The following is a 22,159-nucleotide window of genomic DNA, read 5'->3' on the forward strand; positions in this document are numbered from 1 at the left end:
AATCAAAGAACAATCTGAACGCATGGTCATAGTATCAAAATATTCCAAGACGTCTAATTACTTTCAAGCCATCATCCGTAAACACTGGTCTATCCTGACACTTGAACCTGATTTCAAGGGTTTATTTAATCAACCACCCATTTTTGCATTCACACGAGGAAGAAACCTAAAAGAAATCTTATGCAAACCTAGCCAGGAAGACACCCCAAGGGTATATAAAGGACTGAAACCTTGCTACAACTGTTCCAATTGTAACAACTGCATCACTGGCAATGTCATCTGTCACCCTATGAAAGGGCATTCTATCAAACTAAAGGTGAATGCTACATGCAACTCTAACAATGTTATCTACCTCTTGAAGTGTCCGTGCGGAAAATGTTATGTAGGACACACCGAAAGAAAAATCCGCACCAGGATTTTAGAACACAAAAGTAACATTCGTACTAACAATCCCAAATCCACCGTAGCTGCCCACTTTGCTGAATTCAGACACACAGTGGCCCAACTCAAATTCCAGGTTTTGGAACAAGTTCAAGCTACCTACAACAACAAGAACACTTTGCTCAAGCGTGAAAATTTCTGGATCCGCTTTCTTTCCACAATGGCGCCAAATGGGTTGAATGACCGCATCGAATTCCTTTGTTATCTATAAATGTTTCACATTATTGTCATCATGTACATATACACAGTTTTCTTTGTACCATTTTCAACCTTCTTTATGAAACTTTGACTCTGTTAAAATGGCGACCGTTTTTCTTTACTCAGACATCACCGCATGGTCCTTCTTCAATGTTCACTTATTCTTGGTTTTTTCACCCTTCGTTTATGTTTACTGTTTTCGGCTTAACTACCACTAGAATTCACATCACCCGTATCACTGTCCCGTTGGCACGCCGCGAGGCACCTCGTAAACCTTCTCTAGTAAGTACATTAGAGCGATCTCTTTTGCGCACCTTGAAGCGCACGCTTCCACGCTAACACGCATTCTTGGTCTGGCACCTCTTGACAAGCGGTGCTTTTTCACCGTTTTTCTGCATCTTTTGTTCTACTTCACGCTTTCTTATAGTGCTCACCATGGGACTTGGTATTTCACCTGGCTGATTTTCTCACAGTCTATTCACATCATTTTAGCATCCGTCACTACCCTTTAGACACTTAATTGTCGGCAAGTGCTTGACTGCATTCGAATTTAACCCTTTGGTTTTTGACAGCTGATTGATTCTGGTTACGTTTATTTTTCTCCGTAGAGTAATCCCTTGAGAAAGGGCTTTGCCCGAAATGCATCGGGATCTTTTTGAGGATTACAATGGTTTATTGAAATCGTGTGCAGTGACACGTTTTTGGATTCTGTTTCGGATATAATGATTTGATAATATTCACAACGTGAAGATTAAACCTTTGAAATCATACAATCAAACTTGTGACTTAATTTGATTATGGAATAAGACCACGGTCCTCTAGTTGTGCACTGGATTGTTCCCCTCCCAGTAGGGGGACCCTCGAATTTTGTTGCGCCTGCATATACCTCATGCGCTCCGTCTCAGGGAAGCCGTAGTCCCGCCGTAAGTCCTGAAAGGGGATGACACCCTCTGGGCCATACAGGTGATACAAAGTGCAACAGCGGGCTGCCCGCCAGCGATCGTAAGCGCCAGGCTCAGTTCCCGGGCCGAAGTCCGGGTTGCCAATGAGCGGCGTGAAGGGAGAGGGAAAGGTAGTGAATTTATGCCTAATGGCCACCGAGTCCCACGCCCGAAGTGGGACACTCGTCACAAGAGATGCGTAAAGGTTAGGGGGTCGATGAGCCCGCCTCAAGAATGGCACCTCCTGTAGCGTTCTGCCTGCTACCGCCTGGTCTTGGAACAGCCAGTGTTTGTCTGACTCCCACCGGCTCCATTCCACCAGATAGCGAAGTTGGGCGGCCTGGAAGTATTTCCGTAAATCTGGTATCCCTAGCCCCCCAGATTCAGGCGCCAGCATGGCGATGTTCCTTTTGATCCGTGGTCTACGGCCCTGCCACACAAACCGCGCAATGGCCGATTGAGTCTCCGCAAGCCACCCTGTGGGGGGCTGGAGTGGCAACGCCCTAAACAGGTATAACACCTGGGGCAGGAGGGTCCTCTTCCCTGCGGCCACCCTACCTAGCAGCGACAACGTGCCCTTATCCCACCGACCCAGCTCCTCTCTGATTTTCGTGCCCAGAGCCGCATAATTGGCCGTGACCATCGCCGGAAGGCAGGGTGCCAACAGGATCCCCAGGTACGGAATCCGGTCCCTGGACCAAGTCAGAGGGTAAAGCCTCTGCAGTTCCGCCCTGGTGGCGCTGGCGAGCGAAATGTCAAGGGCAGCTGATTTCCCGAGGTTCACCTTAAAGCCCGCCACCACGGCGAAGAGGTCCAATTCCGCAATGCAAGCCGGCAGCGACCTCCGTGGGTCATCGAGCGTCAAAATGACGTCATCTGCATATAGGCTAATCGCGTGATGAAATTCGCCCATCTTGACTCCGACGATATCGGGGTTCTGCCGAACCCTTTGAGCAAACGGCTCCATATAAAGAGCAAAGAGCAGAGGGGACAGTGGACATCCTTGTTGTGTACCCCGTTCTATGGGAAAGGGTCGGGAACTGCCCCCGTTCACTCGGACCACCGCGGACGGAAACCGGTAGCAGTTGAAGATCAGGTGCCGGAACTTCTCGCCTATCCCGAACCTGCCCAAGACCTTCTCCAGGTAGGGCCAGTGCACCCTATCAAAAGCCTTCTCCGTGTCTATGGAGAGGAGCATTCTTTCCCCGGGGATCCTGGAAGCCTTCTCAAGAATATGAGTCACCCTCTTTGTGTTGTCCACCGTCTGCCTGCCAGGCACAAAGCCTGCCTGGTCCGAGTCGACCATGCCCGGCAAATGTAGTGCCAGGCGCGCTGCCAATATGCTGGTGAACACTTTCAAATCCGTGTTCAGCAGCGAGATAGGACGGTAGGACCCACAAGCAGTCCGGTCCTTGCCCGGCTTCGGGATCACGGAGACCGTGGCCTGAAGAAATTCGGGGGGAATGGCACCCGGCTCCGAGAATGTGTTGAAGAGGCGGGTCAACAGAGGTGCCAGCTCCTGACAGAAGGTTTTATAAAAGAGAGGGATGAAGCCATCCGGGCCCGGGGCCTTGCTCGGTTTAAGCCGGGAGATCGCCGTGACCACCTCCTCGATACGGATCTCCCGTTCCAGATACTGGGTCTGATCCGGCGTTAACGACGGGAGCGGCACCGATTCCAGATAGTCCGCCTCCGCCCGGGCGGAAGGGGGCTCGCCAGTGTAGAGGTCTGCGTAAAAACTACGGAAAACGTCCGCAATTTGCTCGTCTTCCGTGACAGAACCTCCGGCCGGGTTAACCAACTCCTTCACTCGGTGCTGTTGGTGTTGCACCCTAAGCTTGTTGGCCAGGAGTCGTCCGCATCGGCCGCCACCAGTGTAGTACTTGTGCTTCAGACGAAGCATCGCGTACTCCGCCCGGTCCATGTCCAGGGCAGACAGGAGTTTCCTGGCGGCCTTCAGCTGCCTCCAGACTCTGGGGGCTCCCGTCCTGTGATGAACCTGCTCCAGCTCCCGCACCTGCCGGGTAAGCTCGTCCCTTTTAAGCTGTCGATCCTTATTCTCCGCCGAGGAGATAGCAATAAATTCGCCCCTGAGCACAGCCTTCAGGGCCGCCCATTGCGTCGCGCGGGAGGTGTCATCATTATCGTTTACGCGCTGGAATTCCGCAATGGCCGCGCAAATCTGTTCCACCGTCGACCGTCTGTGCAATAGTGTGTCCCGGAGTCGCCAGACCCCTCTCGGCCGAGCCACCGGGGGTAGATTGAAGGCACCCTCCACCGGCGCATGATCGGAAAGAGAGAGGACCCCTACGTCAGCATTCAAGGCTAAAACGAGCATCGGGCCCGACACAAGGAGATGGTCCAGCCGCGCATAGGACTTGTGTGCGTGTGAGTAGTAAGAGTACGCGCGGGTAGTATGGTGGACGTGGCGCCACATGTCGTGCAAGTCCAGCTCCTCAAGTCGGGTACGAACCGAGCCTGAAAGCTCTCCCAACTGGTGGCGCCGTTGCACAGACCTGTCTATAGCCGCGTCGAATACCAGATTCAGATCTCCCCCCAACACTATGTGCCTATCAGAGGTGGACGCCACATCTTCCAGTGCCCTGTGCAAGAATTGATCCTGACGGTCATTGGGGCCGTAGATAGAGCCAACAGTCAGCACCAGGCCTCCCACCCTAATCCTGTATGCCAAAAGCCTCCCTTTCTGCTCCGCCACCTTTTGTAAGATCTCCCCCCTGAACCCCCTGGAGAACAGAAGTGCCACCCCTGCTGTTTTGGAAGCGCTGGAGGAGAAAAGCTGAGTGGGGAACTTGGGGGTACGCATTCTGGGACAGTCTTTGGCCAGTAGATGGGTCTCTTGTAGTAGGCAGATATCAGCCTGGGAGTTCTCCAACAGAGACAGTACCGCCCGCCTTTTAACCGGGTTATTCAGCCCTTTCACATTCAGAGTAACAACTTTAAGAGCCATCAAGGAGGGGAATCATTGAAACGCACGTGTAGGCGGACAAGGCCCAGCCAGCGAACATGGAGGCCACCTCACGGAACCTCAGCGCACATTAAACGCAGACATCCCTACGGCACAGTACAGTCCCCAAACCCCGAAACCCCACAACTAGAGGAACCCCCCCCTCCCCTGGAACTTCACACACCCAACCCCACACCGCTCCCAACTCCCAGCCCCCTTGCAGACCCCCAAACTCAAAACACCCCCCTGCAATTCCCGTTCCCGCTTCCCGCTTATCAAGTCATTCAAAGAAGTCATTGTCCCAGTCCGGTCCTTATCGGACAAGGCCGTGGAAAATCAGTCTAGTGGACGTCCAGCCACCATCACCTGCACTCGCCAACCTACCCCACCCACCCCCAGAACCCCCGCACCTGCAATAAGAAAAGGAAAATGTGGACTCCCCCCGGAGTAAGTTCAGGCCGTCATGGCCACTTCACCGGTCGCCGCCACTCTGGAGGCCTCCTGGATGGCGGCCGACATGTCCGCCCGAATCGTGGGCGAGTCCGGCCGTTCCGGCAGCGGGGAACGCCTCTCCCCAGCCTGCTGCCAGCCGTCTCGAGTGCTTCGTCTGCGGCGCGGGAGTGTCCGTATCCGATGCTGTTATGCCCAACACTGTGCAGACATCCTGGAGGGACCGGAGCTGGTGCAATGTTCCGTTCCATCGAAAAATCAGGCGGAAAGGGTGCCCCCAAGAGTACTGTGTCCCCTGCTCCCGGAGGAAGTCCGTGGCGATTTTAAAGGACTTTCTCTTCTGCAGTGTGACCGTAGATAAATCCTGATATAGGGCCACCGGGTGGTCCCGAAATCGAAAGGGCTGCTGCCGCCGCGCCTCGCGGAGGATCCGCTCCTTCAGGGGGAAGTCCGACAGGAAGGCCAAAATGTCCAGGGGGGGGCGCCGTAGCCCTGCGGGGCCGGCCCACCCGGTGCGCCCTGTCGATGCGAACTTGAAAATCCTCTGACTCCCCCAAAATCGCACGGAAAAGGGCCTCCAGGTATGCGGTCACGTCTTCACCCTCCTCACCGGACGGGACGCCTCGGACCCTGATATTGTTCCGCCTGGACCGGTTTTCGAGGTCCTCGCGTGGGCCTGCAGCTCAATTTGTTGCTCCCTCAGCCGCAGGACCTCTTGCTGCAGGTGGGGGATCTCCTCATCCCTGGAGTGACCAGCTTCCTCCACGGTGTTGACCCGCTCCCCCAGGGAGTCCACCTCTCTCCGTATCTCGCGGACCTCCCTTGCTTGTGAGGACTTTGCTGTGTGCTGTGTCCTGAAGTAGCATGTCTCCATGGGCCTGAGGTGAGCTGGTCCCCTGTTGTGGAAACTCAGGAACATAAAGGTTTCCAACTGTGTCTTAGCGACGCTTGGTGTGTGTTGCTTGTGCATGCCTGAGACTGCTGTATGGTATGTGGTACTGTTTACGAGGTGCCCCGTGATCGCATTGTCCCTGCAGCGTGAAACATCCTCCACACTGCTACATTGCTGTTTGTGGCCCAAGCCGTCATCGTAACTGAGGCTGTGAGTGAGGATCACTGCTGCCGGCCCGAGCCGCAACGTTCTGCAGGATTTCTGAAAGACCACTGTGTGGTCCGTGGCACCGTTTACAAGGTGCCCCGTGATCACATTGCCCCCGCAGCGTGAAATATCGTCCACGCTGCTGCATTGCTGTTTGTGGCCCAAGCTGTCATCGTAACTGAGGCTGTGAGTGAGGATCACCGCCGCCGGCCTGAGCCGCAACGTGCTAATGGATTTTTCTTAAAGCTAAGAGAGCTGCAAGGTGAAAGGGATTGTGATCGTTGTACACCAAGAGGAATCTGCCCAAGATCGTCAACAAAGGAGAAGGCAGCGCTGTAACCCGTCTGGCAACAGCGCCACCTAACAACGGAGCTGCAACGTCATAGGGGCCGGCCAGCAGGACATCCGATGAGCGGGGAGAGAGAGAGAGCGAGGCAACGCACCCCCCCAGGTAAGGCTTGGACTCCGGTCGGGAGCTGCAAGCGTGTGTGGCCAGTGGAGGCGTGCAGGAGAAGTTTAGGAGTGCTCCGAGCTCTCTCTTGCTGAACCGCATTAGACGCGCTGAGTCCCCGAGCGGCCCGTACCTGCCCAGCAGTACCAGGGCTGCCCCTTTAAGCTTATGACCGTTGTCTCTGTAATGGGGGCCCAAGTTTACCGTGCAGATTGACGTACCACATTATTCCTTGCATTACAAACTGCCTGATTCTTGCATTACAAATCGCATTATTTTTGCCTTACGAACTGCCTGATTCTTGCATTACGAACTGTCTGATTCTTGCATTACAAATCGCCTTATTCTTGCATTATGAACTACCTTATTCTTGCATTATGAATTGCAATATTCTTGCATTACGAACTGCATGATTCTTGCATTACGAATCGCATTATTCTTGCATTACAAATTGCATTATTCCTGCATTACGAACTGAATTAGTACCTGCATTAAGGACTGTCTTACTACTGCATTACGAACTGCTTAGCATTGCATTAGGACTGCATTAGATCATCGTGAACTGCTCATTAATACCGCAAGAACCTATAAGGAATTGCTGGCTTAATTACCGACAAAGTGAAATATTATGAATACGCATATGTTGGATTTCTATTGTTTAGTCTCATCGTATTCCTTTTGATAAAAAGAAAACAATTTTCATAAAAAACTGTGTTGTGTCCATTTGTGGTGTTATCACTGTGTTACTGGGAGTGTGGTTGCAAATACTTTACACATTGCCATGGAGATAAGCCTGGCTGCTCGTGCCGGAGGGTGAGCAGGGGCTATCTAAGAGGGTGTCCCTCCTTTCCCTCACTAGAAGCAAGGGTCCCTATTTGGACTAAGGTACCTACCTCAGCCAACTAGAGACCCCCAGTTCTAACAGCGCCTTAGGCAGATTGGCATATCAACTTTATCTCGGTCCTCCGGAGGTCTTGAAGTGCAAATATTGTTTATGTAGCAAGTTTCTAGAGATGACATAGGCGAAGTTTATTTAGACACAGTCAAGGGTCTCAGGACCTAAGAACCAGCACTTGGGGTTCAAGACTCAGTCCAGTAGAGGCCATCAGTAAGGTATATGTAATTTCTAATTGGTACTAGTCAGCTGGGCACTTCTGGAAAAAGGTGTGTTGCTGCTTGTTTTGTCCCTGTAGAGACACAAATGGCCAGTCTGCTTCTTTGTCTTGGGTACAAGTGAGAGCAAGTCCAGGTCTTCGGTCTCCTCAAAGGTGTCAGACAACAGGTGCAGTTCTTCTTCTGTTCTTCCTCGGTTTCAATAATATTCTGTAGAAAGTGTTTGGGGTGTCATATTTATGGCTGACAATAGCTTGTGGGTGGCAGTGATTCAGGGCCCCTTTTAACCAATAGGGTAGAAGTACCCAGCGGTAACACTACCTATTTTCACATCAGTTCCTGTGTGTCCTACTGCAAACAACTCCAGAGTGCACCCCACTCACTTAATTTAAGACGGAGAAACCGTTCAGAGCTTGTGTGCCCACACAGAGGTGTGGCCAGGAAAATAAGCGGTCTTCTCCTTCTTGGTCGCTCCAAACCAGTGAGCTTGGTGCCTGCCTGACTGGGAGGATAAAAGAAGGGCCTGTACAGATGTCATCTGATTTCTGCTTTTGACAGGGGAGGCCTCTTTGAAGTAAATTCAGTTCCCGGACACTGCCCTGCTGTTCTTCTTGTCAGAGGCACAAATCACCTCAACAAACACATGCCTTCGTCTCTTCTCTGTGAGCAGTTTTCACACCTCATCGGGGCCATTAACCAGCTGGGTGACAGTTGTAGGCTAATGCAAAACATCCTCCTGGAGCTGAAGGTAGGAAAAAGCCAACATTCTAAAAGCTCCTGTCCTAATATTAATTACAAATCCAACTTCACAATTGGGTAGGGCTTTAATAAATATTTAAACAGCTGTTGAAATATTTTTCTAGGTTGCCCCTAGCTGAGATAGCGGAATTTATATTTAATATTGCTTCCCAGGAAGACCATCCAATCTTCCTGTAGTTAAAATAGCTTTTGCTAATTAGTCACTGTAGAACATGTTAACTTTACATTAGGGCAAAACCTGTCCTGCGTTACTTGTGTTCTTGTTCATGGAGGACCTGGCGGGACTCTAGCGTCCACATTCATCTTGCCTGTATTACATATGCTGCTTTCTTTCAGGCAACATTTTCTCAGTCATTCATAACTGCTGCTCAACCCCGCCAACGTTACCTACTGCTGTGCCCACCAGCGCATCTGCTCCTGTATCCTCCTTCTCCTTCACGTCTTCACACCACTCCATCTAGTCATAGAGACTCATGTGTGAACTTGCCTGTCATATTACCATAGAAACATACAATTGAGTTTGCTTGTCCTTTGCAGCACTGACATCTTCTGGCCGTTTGTGGTATTGTGACAGTTTTATACAAGCAGCAAACAACAATTTTACTCAAGCAAGTCAGGGTTTGTTTGAACGTTTTTTTTTTCATCATGCGCATCAACCAGGCTGTTGTCCCTCCCCCATCTTTTCTGATGTTACAAGGGGATCCTCCCATTGAATGGGAAGACTAGTTAGAAACCTTTGAGAACTGTGTTGTGTCCCTAGGGTGGTCAAATCTTTCTCCCATCAGAAAGAAAGCATTGTTAATTGGATGCCTGGGCACTGAGGGGCAACATAAATTGAAATACTTACCACAAATCTATGAAGACAATGGTGATGCTATGGAAGATGTGTACAAAGAGGCCAAATTGTGCATTCACAAGCGCTTTGCTAAAGCTTTGAATATTGTCAAGCATCACCATAAATTTTACACCCGGCCTCAAAAACCCATTGAGTCCATAGATAAATTTGTGGCAAGACTAAGAGAGTTGGCTATCAAATGCAAACTTGGTCCTATGATGGAGGAACTCATACGTGACCAATTAATTGTTCAGTGCTTGTGAGCAGCTGCAGATCCTACTCTAAAGGAAGCCATTAAAATTGCGAAAGTTGTGAAGGAGTCACAAAAGTGATGAAGGAAGTGCAAAAAATCAGCACTAGGGAGCACATTGAGGTTGCTGAAGTTGACAGTGACTCAGACTCTATAAGCTTTGTAAAAAAGAAAACTGCTGTGTCTTCTTTCACCCGTAATCCTATGCCAAGATCCACAATTTCTTCTCAATTCAGAGGTAACACACGTTTTTGTTTTCGGTGTGGTAGCAACTTTCACATTGCGGACTCTAAATCTTGTTTTGCATTGGGCAAAGACTGTCATTTGTGTGGCATGAAAGGACATTTTGCCCGCATGTATAGGCCAACAGATCAAAAGTAGCTGTTGTTGAGGAAGATGAGGATTCCTTGGAGCATAAAATTATGATGGGTGACTCTGACGTATCAACTCTACTGGATCAGGAACAGTCGGATGATCTTCAGAGACGATCTCGTCCTAAAGTAGATTTTTTGATTGATGGCAATATTGTAACTTTAATGGTGGGCTCGGGGTCCCTGTATACCATCATTTCTAGAGACTTGTTTGATACTGTGTGGCCACACAAATTATTGAATAACACAAATGTGATACTTAAAGGTTATCAAGGTGCCAACATAGGTGTTATAGGATATTTTAAAGCTGACATCCTCTTTTATGAGCGTCACACGAAAGGGAAAATTTATGTTGCCACTGTATTTGAGGCTTGATTGGGTGTGGCTAAAGACTATACCCATAAAATTATCTTAAGGAAGGATGCTATTCGATTAAGGCACAGTTCTAGGAAAGTTTCCATTGCTATGAGAGGTGACGGTCAATTTTTTTCGATCAAATGGTCTTGGATGGGGTTATCGAACCAGTTGAACCTACCCAGTGGTTATCTCCAGTGGTAATCAATAAAAAGACTGACGGTTCTTTAAGATTCTGTGTTGATCCCCGCAGTCTTACTCAGAATGTAGTTATGGACCGGTTTCCACTCCCAAATATTACAGAACTAGTTTTTCTTTTCGCGGATGTAAAATTATTTTCAAAACTGGATCTCAAAAGTGCGTATTATCAGGTCATGCTACTACCACGTTAGAGAACAGAAGTCAGGAGTCTTATCCCATCACAATCAGATTGAATCAGCTGTGCTGGTTTGCCCTAATTAGCTTGTTGGACTGCCAAAGAGAATCACGTGTCCTGAATTGCAGGCGGCATGGAACCTTAATGGTTGTATTGTAATTACACCAACCCCTAGAGGATTTTGGATTATCATTCATTTATTATCTTTCCGGGTCTGTTGCCAATATTACTGGACCCATTCAGTGTGGAATTAATTACAAGGGTCACTTCAACACTTCCTTGTCCTGAGGAAGATCCGCATGGCCGAGGCATTAATTTCCTTCTCCGGCCAATAGTTGGATTGAAACATCGACGCAACCCCCCTCACGCACCTAGACCATTCTTTTCACTACCCTTGTCCCTTTCAAAGAACCATTCATTTTAGTTTTCAAAAATATAATTGACAAATGATTGCTTTTTAATATGGCCAGGTTGCATTGAACTGTATATTGAATATCAGTTTCTGTATATTTACGTAAGTACATGTTTCTAATCCTCTGTTTGACAAACTTCGAATCCTCTTGACTCTTTCTAATTTTTTGAGGACCCCTTTCCACTTGTTCCTTCAATTCATCTCTCTTTTATGACCGTCAGAGGTTTGTTTAACCTCAGTCTTCAATTTCTCTAATAAATATATGACAAATAATACTTACTTTTGTGCTGCACTTCATGTTTCAGTTAAAGAAATTTACGATTGATATACTTTTGTGAGCTGAAAAGTTGCAAGCTCTTAATAAGTCTAATAATCATCACCTTGTATTCACAAACTTCTAATCAATTGGTCTAGGACCACTGTCTTTTGCAACAACACCCTAACTCCAAGCATCTCACTTCTTTTGTTACAGCCGAAGGTGTCTATCAGTTCAACAGATTGCCCTTCGGACTGTCATTCGCAGCGAGCGGCTAGTTGGTGTCAGCAACGTCATCTTCTTTCAAGATGACATTTTGATTTTTGGCGACACCATTGAGTCTCACAATGACACACTGCGCACAGTTCTTCGCAGGTTGTTGGAAGCTGGCCTCACATTACGCAGAGAGAAGTGCACATTTTTAGACACTGAGATGGAATACCTAGGGTCTCGCATTTCCAGTGAAGGTGTAATGTCCACACTTATTCTTGTGAGTGCTATAGTTAATGCTCCAACACCCATGGATAAGGACATGTTACGTTCTTTCATGGGTATGGTTGAGTATTATTCAAAATGTATAAAAGACTTTGCCACCAAATCAGATCCTTTTCGAATTTTACTCAGGAAAGGGCAAAGGTTTGAGTGGGGTGTTTCTCAAGAGGATGCTTATCTGGCCATTAAGACTAAAATTTCAAATGCGAAGATTTTAACCGAGTTCCAATGTAATTTAAAGACTATATTTACTGTGGATGCCAGTGCTGTTGGAGTGGGTGCTGTTTTTTGTCAAATGCATTCTGGTATTGAGAAAACAGTGGCCTTTGCATCCCGCTCTCTCTGGATTATCAAGAGGAAATATTTGGTTATCGATCGGGAGGCTTTGGCAGCGGTCTGGGCTACTTCTCATTTTCGTACGTTTATTTGGAATATCTAGAGTTATCTTAAGAACAGATCATAAGCCTATGTTGAAAATTCTTGCACCCAATTGCTTAAAAAATTGCTCAGCCCATCTAGCTAGATTGGCTATCAAGTTCCAAGATTGTGATTTTACCATTGAGTATTTACCTGGTTGGGAAAATAAAGTAGCTGACTGCCTTTCCAGATTAAATAAGATATGTGAGGGTGGTGAAGTGTTTGCTGAGGAGGTGGTGGCGAGCATTGATGATTTATTTACATGGTGCCATCTCCAAACGTGAGTGGTTGGGTGCTTCTGACAAAGATCTTGAACTAATAGCGCTCCACAAAATGATCGTTCAGGGTGCAAAAAGAGAGAGTGTGTATCCTGATGATATCAGACCTTACAATAAAATTGTTGAAGAGTTGTCAGTGAACCCTGATTGTATCATTGTCAGGGGGGAGCGTTTCATTTCTCCTGTCACTTTGAGATCGAAACGTATTGCCTTGGCGCATGAGGGCCACATGGGACAAACTGTTACCGTTAAAAGAGTCAAGGAAAATGTTTGGTGGCCCAGAATGGATGTTCACGTCAAAGGATGGGTTGAGAACTGTATTGCTTGGAAAAATTCAGAAAAAACTATTGAAATTAGGGGGCTCTACTAAGGATACTTCGTTTCACATCGATGAGACTGATTCCGTTCGGGAGAAGGACAGTCTCGATTTCATTGGTCCGTTCACGTTTCTAGCCGAGCAATGTGGTTTGCTGCTGTCTAGGTGGATGCCAAGTCACGCTAGTTTGAGGTTGTTTTTGTAAAGAACATTAGCTCTACGACCACCATTGCCTTGTTAGAAGACATTTTCAGAAGAGAAGGTGTCCCACTTAAACTTGTCTCAGACAATGACACGCAGCTTACTTCTTCTTAAATTGAGTCCTTTTTGACTCATGTAGGTGTTGAACATGTCTGTACGTCCTTGTACAACCCACAGAGTGATGGTCAAGTTGAAAGAATAAACAGATTAGTGAAAGGCACAATGGAATTAGCCAACAGGGCAGTACAAAATGTACAAATCAATGTCAAGTATATGTTGAGGGCATATCGCAGCACACCCAATGCAGCCACCGGCAAGACACCCTTTGAAATGATGAGAGGTAGGAAACCCTCTTCCAAGTTGTGCCCTTCTTCAATGTGGAAAAGTGAGGGTCTTGTTGCTTCTAAGAATACTGTTTCACCTCCCAATGATATTCCACCTCCCAAACATATTTTCTTCATAGTAGGTGAGTTAGTTAAAGTTAAACCAGGTGGTATCAAAGCTGGTCTTTCAAAGTTTTGTGGTCCTTTCAAAGTTCTTCATGTGGGTCACAATTGGGTAAAGTTATAAAGGGTAGCCCTCTTTCAAAGGGGTGGTGTTTTTTCTTCACCCGGAACTGTAGTTTCTAAATTGCCATTGGTGGAGGTGAAATGCAAAGACTCTGTAGCGGTTGATAAATGTACTCAGAAATCTGTTGTGATGATGATGGACTGAGATGCAGGCCTGAGTAATTAACAGTGGCTTAGATTAATTCAAGCATTCCATCCATCACTTTTTTGTATTCTTTATTGTGAATCCCTCAGTGAGATGGGTATGCCCAGACATGGGTCCCGTGCTCACTGTGCCACTGCAACCAAGCCATCCCTGGCTGATGAGCCCTAACGAGGTAAAACCTTTCCTGAGTTGCTTGTGTTCCTGATCCAGAGGACCAGGCCTAGCAGTTCGGGCTATGCTGTTCCCACTGAGTTACGCGGCCCGAGTAATTATCAGTGGCTGAGATTAATTCAAGCATTCCATCTATCACTTTTTTATATACTTTAAACTACAGGGTAGGCACAGAGTCGTGTTTGTCTTGTCACGCTAGTGGATTGCACAGTAGTGCTATAGTCCATAGGTGACATTTAACTTTCCATGCACGAGTATTTTTGGGACATCTTATACTATGGATGGCCATGTAGGAACTTAAATAGGCCAAGTAGGAGCACTCTAATGCGAGTTTTAGAAGTCAGAGCACACGAACTGGGACCCAATTAGCAGTGTCTCAATGCACAGAGTGAAAAAAACAGCAGCATCAGTCCACAGACCATAGGGATGACCACTCAAAAAGAGAAACCTTTTCACAGGTGTATAGTACTGGAAGTTAAAATGCTAAAATAAACAAATAAAGTAAAAATCAAGGCTTGTTTCAGAAGCATTTTAGTTCTATAGCTTACGGGTATTTATATGAAACTGGAAAATGAGGCAAGGGCACCAGGTGTACCACTGGAATTTGTTTTCATCGATTGGGTTGTGAATGCATTTCATCCCAGCTGATATTTTGGAGTCAAAGCTGTAAATGAATTCGAAAGGCTGACCCAAAGATCAATGGTACCATGGAAGCAAACATAGGAATGGAAACCAAGTAACATCTCTCTGAAAGGAGCAGACAGACAGGTGATGTGTGTGTCCGGAAGTCCATAACTCCTGGTACACTTTATAAGCCTGACTAATAAAGCCATTTTCAACTTTTGCATGTTTATTGCCAAATTTGAGTCAGTTTACACCTCCCAAGTATCCACAAAAAGACACATAGCAAGTGTAAATGCTTCAATACCTGCATAAATATACGACATGATTATGTATAATTCCGAAGCAATAAAATGGGCTTGTGCAGAATTTTGATTACGCCAGATTAATTGGAGTAATTTTGGTAATTCTGAGTTACCAATAATTAAGTGATTACTCCTCCTCGCATATTTAAGAGTTATTTTTGGTGCAAGGATGCATTTAGCTTTAAGAAAATAGCAACAAATTACAGTAGTAAATTGGGGGGAAATCCTACCCCAAGAGCACATTTACCGAGTGCACGAGGCTGCTCGCTCTCGCTATTCGTGATCTGTTGCATTTAGCATTATTTCTTAGGGCACTATGCATCCCAGCGTCCATTTTGTACATGAGAGGACATTTTTACATTAAGAAATACCATGCATGCAGAATTACTCTTCTTGGGCAAATCAAGCATAATCTCACGGAAACCTTAGGTAATTCCACGTAATTATGCTACACAGAATTACGTGAGTTAGGCTCACCTCTACAGTTATCTCCATGAAAGGAGTTTGGAGTGAGGAGACGTGCCTTGCCTTGAGAGTTTGTGGACGTCCACAATCTCATGAGTATTTGAGCATTTACTCACCTCTTACCTTTTCTCACACTTCACAGTTAAGTGATGTGCTTCATCACTAGGTTGGAGTAAATCCCCATTGAAGGGTGAGAAAAGAAATTAAACAAACCCAGTTTTCACGCGGTATAAGAATAGGGATTTCTCCACAGAGAAAAATGTTTTCCCAGAAGTGTGGTGCATGCAAACCTGTTATTGGTGAAACAGCAACTCAGAAGAATGTCACACAATATTCCTAATAGTAAACCTGGAAACCAGGACTTAGCACATTTTTCCAGGTGTGCTATTGGGAGTGAATGTGAATTTACAAAGCTTATAACTCTACATCGGTGCATATGGGAACATATAAGCTTTAGCTCTATTAGTTGTCTTTCAGTGTCGGGCCAGTTTCTTTGTACAGCTATCCACTAAAATTTACGTACCAAACAATCCCTTGAAACTAAATTGTTCAGTCGTCTGCATTTTGCAAGGAAAACACATGGGGATCTTTAAATATTTACTGCACATAAATAAAATATTGAATCTTTCTGATTTAAATTTCTGCTCTGTGAGGCCGCACTTACTGGTAGCCATTCATTACGCCGAGTTTGACGGTAATGTAGAAAGAATAGCGCAGAGGTGTCAAATTAAAGCACTTTTCAGCTTCGAGTTTACTGGTCATGGTAACATTAAAGCATCAGTGTGACTGATCTAGCTTGTAATGTGGCATGAATATGCACCTGCTCAGAAACTGATCAATAAAGTGATCTATTCTGTAGCCAGAAAGTAGAGCATTGATGGACTCCCTTTTAAGTCACTACATTTTCAACAAATTTGACCTTACAACTAGGCAACTAATTATGTTTGGCTCCTTATTGCAGGAAATGTTTTGTATTCTGTCTCCCGTTTACTGGATTTTGATTTACTGTAGACAAACTGAACAGCTAGGGGCAGATTTACAAGCCCCTTGCGCCACGTTTACGCCGCCTTGCATGACGCAACAGCGGCGTAAACATGGCGCATCCCTGCGAGGCATTTACAACGTGACGCATCTAGGGAGATGCGTCACGTTGTAAAGCCCTGCGCCACATGTGGGCGTTCCGGCGCAGGGTGGGCGTTCCGGGGCAGGTGCGCCTCGCAAAAGTGGCTGAGTGAAATCTACAAGATTTCACTTAGTCACTTTTAGGCCAATGCTGCGTCAAAACCCTGCGCCTGCTTGAAGCAGGCGTAAGGCTGGACGCAGCACTGGATAGATAGCACACCCCTGAGGCTTGCTGGAGCTGCGTCGCGCTTGCGACGCAACTTTAGCAATGCGCCGCCTTTACGGCACAGATGCGTCACGCATCTGTGCCATTTTTGCCCCATGGTGCGCCGCATTGTAAATGCGGCGCACCATGGGTGGCGGAGCTGCGGCGCACAATAACTGGCGCATCCCTGGGGATGCGCCAGTTATTGTAAATCTGCCCCCTAGTGTCTTTCAAAGAAGAAGCATATTGGGAAAGTGCTCATAGGAATGGAAATGATCGTGCTAAAAAATAAAAAGGATTGTATGTAGAGACTGTCCACTGGTGCAAAAAAAATAGGGCAAATCCATTTGTGTGAGATGGAAGGACAAGCACATGTGCTCGAGGCCATATCACTGAAGATATTTTGGAGCAGGGAAAAATTGAGGAACTTGTTTGTGAAATCATAGGTAAATATATGACATATTTTGTTTATAAATCATTGTAAATGTTTAACAAAGAAAACCTAGTTTTTGAATAACACTCGAAAAAATAGAGCAAACTAATTGTGCAGAACGTTTTTTACCTACAAAGTATTTAATACAACAACATACTGATGTTGCTTCAAACTTAGTCACATCTTCCATATTTGAAAAGTGGTGAACACATATTTTCATTATATCAAGCGAGGGACTAGGAGCTAGTTATAAGGTCCAGCACCCACGTTCCTAAAATATTAAAGTTACGCAGAAGAAGGATGCTGTTCCTCCAAGAGAGACAGAAAAAGGAAGAAAATATAAAAAGCAGTCGGTCTGGACCGTGAAGCTGATCAACTAGATCCGGGGATCTGAGTGATCAGAAGTGATTGCTCTCACACACCAAGATGGGTGTCATATTTTATCATTATGAAGAGTGGAGAAGAGTCCAGCCGGTGGCAGAGGCTGACTCTATCCGCTCACGCTGTGTGTCTTGTGTGTGTTACACTGCGAGCGCTGACTTTCAATAGCGTTTTAAAACTTTGGCGAATGCTGCTAAATTTTATGCCTGTGTAATACTGTGTTAGTTTTTAGACAGCGCCTCACCTGAAATCACTCTGCTTACTTTAACACTCCCGCCCCGGTCCGCCGCGTCCAGCTTGGGCATTTGCTGCGGAGGGTGGAGGAGGAGCCCAGCACTTCCGGGCGAAGGTCTGCTAGTTCAGCGCTCTAGTCCCGCTGTACTGCACGAGTGTATAAATTCTTTACTTCTGCTCACTCGCGTGATGGAGAAGAGTCCAGCCGGTGGCAGAGGCTGACTCTATCCGCTCACGCTGTGTGTCTTGTGTGTGTTACACTGCGAGCGCTGACTTTCAATAGCGTTTTAAAACTTTGGCGAATGCTGCAAAATTTTATGCCTGTGTAATACTGTGTTAGTTTTTAAACAGCGCCTCACCTGAAATCACTCTGCTTACTTTAACACTCCCGCCCCGGTCCGCCGCGTCCAGCTTGGGCGTTTGCTGCGGAGGGTGGAGGAGGAGCCCAGCACTTCCGGGCGAAGGTTTGCTAGTTCAGCGCTCTAGTCCCGCTGTACTGCACGAGTGTATAAATTCTTTACTTCTGCTCACTCGCGTGGTGGAGAAGAGTCCAGCCGGTGGCAGAGACTGACTCTATCCGCTCACGCTGTGTGTCTTGTGTGTGTTACACTGCGAGCGCTGACTTTCAATAGCGTTTTAAAACTTTGGCGAATGCTGCTAAATTTTATGCCTGTGTAATACTGTGTTAGTTTTTAGACAGCGCCTCACCTGAAATCACTCTGCTTACTTTAACACTCCCGCCCCGGTCCGCCGCGTGCAGCTTGGGCGTTTGCTGCGGAGGGTGGAGGAGGAGCCCAGCACTTCCGGGCGAAGGTCTGCTAGTTCAGCGCTCTAGTCGCCTCTAGGTCGCCTATAAATGTGCGTAGGTCCGCGTCCGCGCAGCGGACGCGTGCAGCGGGCGCGCCGGAAGCGCGCCGAAGTCGTCCGCGCCAGGGCGGGGCGCGGGGCCAGGACTCCTTGCCACCCACATCCCTCACCGCTGCGATATGATAGGCAGGTACTGCTAGATTTATGCCCTGATGTCCCCCTACTATGCAAACACAATATGGAGGCGCTTTCCTTGCATAGCTGCCCTTCGTGCACATTTACGCCGACTATGTTACCTACTAAGAATCCTGTCACTAGGCAGATTAAGGCTGGCTTGATCAATTGCCGCTCACTTAGCAAACACAGCACCCAAATACATCACCTACTTGAGGATGATGGACTAGATATTCTGTTTTTAACCGAGACGTGGTTAGGTGAATTTTCTGACCCTGACATCATAGAGGCTATGCCTCCTGGATACTCCCTCTCCAGAATAGACAGAAAGGATGGAAGGGGAGGAGGAATTGCTATAGCCATCAGATCTCCAATAGTCTGCTCTCTATCCCCCATCATAATTGACCACTGTGAAGCTGGCTCTTTTACAATAATCATTGACCCTCAACTTTCTCTGTCAGGCATTCTTGTATACAGGCCTCCTGGCAGACTGTATGATTTTATAACCAGCCTGACAGAAGCCACAGCACACTTAGCAATTAGGAAAAATAGACTGATCGTGCTTGGTGATATGAACGTCCACTTTGATGATCCCCTCGATACCGAAGCTAAGGACATTAGGTCTGAACTTCAATCTCTACAGCTCGACCTTATCAACAGTGATCCCACTCACAGACTGGGCCATCTCCTAGACCCAATCTTTATGAATGGTTCCGGAGTATATGCCAATTCCCCCATTCCGGTCCCTTGGACTGATCACTTTATTATCCCATTTACCATCCAATTATCCGATTCTGATCCTAAACCAGCCTGCAATCATCGCTATTTACGACGGAACTGGAAAAACTTCTCTCATGAGACTTTTAATAAAATACTTGATACAGGTGGCTCCCTGGGAGGCACAGACTGCGAAACAGCCTACAGTCTCTTGCAGAATCACATTTTAAAGGCCCTAGACACCACCGCTCCCATTCGGAAAATGAAAAACCCTAACTATGTGAGGAAATCTAGTCCTTGGTACACGCCTGAACTTCAGGCTATTAAATCGGCTTGTAAGAAATTGGAGCGAGAATGGCGCACTAATTTCTGTCCTGCAACTAAAACAAAATACAATAATGCACAAAAACAATACTACAAAAAAATCCGCTCCTCCAAAGCTCTCCACTATAAAACTCGCATAGGAGAGGCGGAGAACTCCTCAAAAGAGCTTTACAAAATTTTCAAAGAAATATCGGTGATCACCAGCGACAATCAATCCTGTAATGACTCGGTTGAAACCGGCAATAAAATAGCTCAGTATTTCTCCGGAAAAATCACCAACATTTATGCCAACTTCTCTGAACAGATAACCTCTGGTCACGATTTTAAGGAAAGCTTAGAAACTGATCCCACGGTGCAGAGTCTCCAACATTTTTCTGTACCTCCCACGGAAACGCTTATAAATATATGTAAAAGCGTTAAATCAGGTTCCCCTCGGGACCCAGCTCCACCAAAAGTTCTAACCACTAGCCTACAAGTACTGGAACCCCATTTCAGGCATGTTATTCAAGTATCCTTTTCCTTGGCCTGTCTTCCGGAAGATTGGAAAAAAGCGATAGTATTGCCCATTAAAAAGAAACCTAACATCAGTCAGGACACCTTAGAAAATCTCCGACCTATCTCCCTCCTCCCCTATCTCGCGAAAGTGGCCGAGAAAATTGCAAACAAACAACTGATGGTCCACCTAGAATCCAACCACTCCCTACATGGATCCCAATCTGGTTTCAGAACGAACTTCTCCACGGAGACAGCTCTCCTAAGAGCAACCGAAACTCTTCGGGCAGGAGCAGACGAGGGTCACACAATGGCACTCATCATGCTGGACCTCAGCGCTGCGTTTGACACTGTAGCACACTCCATCTTGCTACAGTGTCTAAACAAAGCTGGGGTCACCAAGACAGCACTAGGTTGGCTCAAAGCTTTCCTTTTGGGCCGCAGTTTTCAGGTCCAAAGAGGCTCATTCCTCTCAGACAGCATTGCTCTTGAACAGGGGGTGCCTCAGGGCTCTTCCCTGAGCCCTACCCTGTTCAATCTGTATATGGCCCCTCTGGCAGATGTGGTACAATCGTATGGCATAAAATTAGTATCCTACGCCGACGATACCCAACTGCTCATCTCGCTATCCCAAGCCCCTACTTTGGCTGCAACCAACTTCAAAAACTGCATGCAGCAGCTGGCAGGTTGGATGAACCAACACTGCCTAAAACTTAATGGCTCCAAAACAGAGGTTCTTGTGATAGGTGGTAGCGATACCAGCTGGACTCAGGATTGGTGGCCCTCCTGTCTAGGACCTTTACCTACCCCTGCCAAGGAAGCCAAGAACTTGGGGGTTTGGGTTGATCCCAAACTCTCCTTTGACAGTCACGTCCACAAAGTGGTAGGGAAGTGCTTCGGGGTGCTAAAAACTTTAAATCGCACTCTAGACCTTCTTCCGCTAGAGGCTAGACGCACCCTGACCCAAGCACTAGTCACCTCCCGTATTGATTACGGAAATGTGCTTCTTTTAGGGACAACTGAAAAGAACAAGAAAAAGCTTCAAGTCCTACAAAATACTGCAGCACGGTTAGTCCTTAAGTTACCCAAAAGAGCTCCTTCTAAACCCACCTTGGATGCTCTTCATTGGCTTCCCATAAAAAAAAGGATCCTCTTCAAAACACTGCTTATATGCTACAGGATCAACTCTATGAAAGCCCCTGAATATCTCAAAGACTTAGCCATACCCTATGAGCCAAATAGAGCACTTCGCTCTATGGGAACTGGTCTCCTTAAAATTCCTCGTCTAAAGAAGGCCAGGATGGGAGGACGCTCCTTCCGCGTGTTGGCGGCCAAAAACTGGAATGCCCTTCCCATGAACATCAGACTAGCTGAAACAGAAACTATTTTTAGAAAAGTCTTAAAAACCCACCTGTACACCCTATAATTTCTGCCTCTGCGTCCTGCTACTCTCTCCACAGCGCGGGGACACGCCGGGATGGCGTCACCAGGCGCGTTATAAACTCTTTTATTATAAACTCTTTATTATTATTGGGCTACTCCTTGTTGAGCCGGATCAGCAATGCCCAATGTGCCCCTCGTGGGGTCCCTTTATCGGAGATCTTCTGATTTTAAGCCGTAACAATGAGTGCAAGTGAGGATCTAAGTGTAAGGTGGTGTGCTGAGTGACTTAAAAAAGTCTAAGGGGTACCGAAGACTGTTTAAATAAGACGGTCCCCTTAACAGGATGAAAAACACAGGAGCTGTCACATGAGCCAATGAACCTAGACAGCTTAGAGATAAGTGATGTAGGGTAAACATGTTTCATGCCTTATGGCCCAACTGGATCTTAGTAATTTCTTCAGGACCAGCATGACACCCATCTGGGTTTGTGAGGGCAATCACTTCTGATCACTCTGATTCCCAGATCCAGTCGATCAGCTTCCCGGTCCACACCGACAGCTTCTTACCTTTTCTACCTTTTTCCATCTCCCCTGGAGGAACAGAATCCTTCTTCTGCAGAATACATATTTCCACAAT

Source organism: Lissotriton vulgaris, chromosome 5, assembly GCF_964263255.1.
Source record: "Lissotriton vulgaris chromosome 5, aLisVul1.2, whole genome shotgun sequence".
Lineage (NCBI taxonomy): Eukaryota > Metazoa > Chordata > Amphibia > Caudata > Salamandridae > Lissotriton > Lissotriton vulgaris.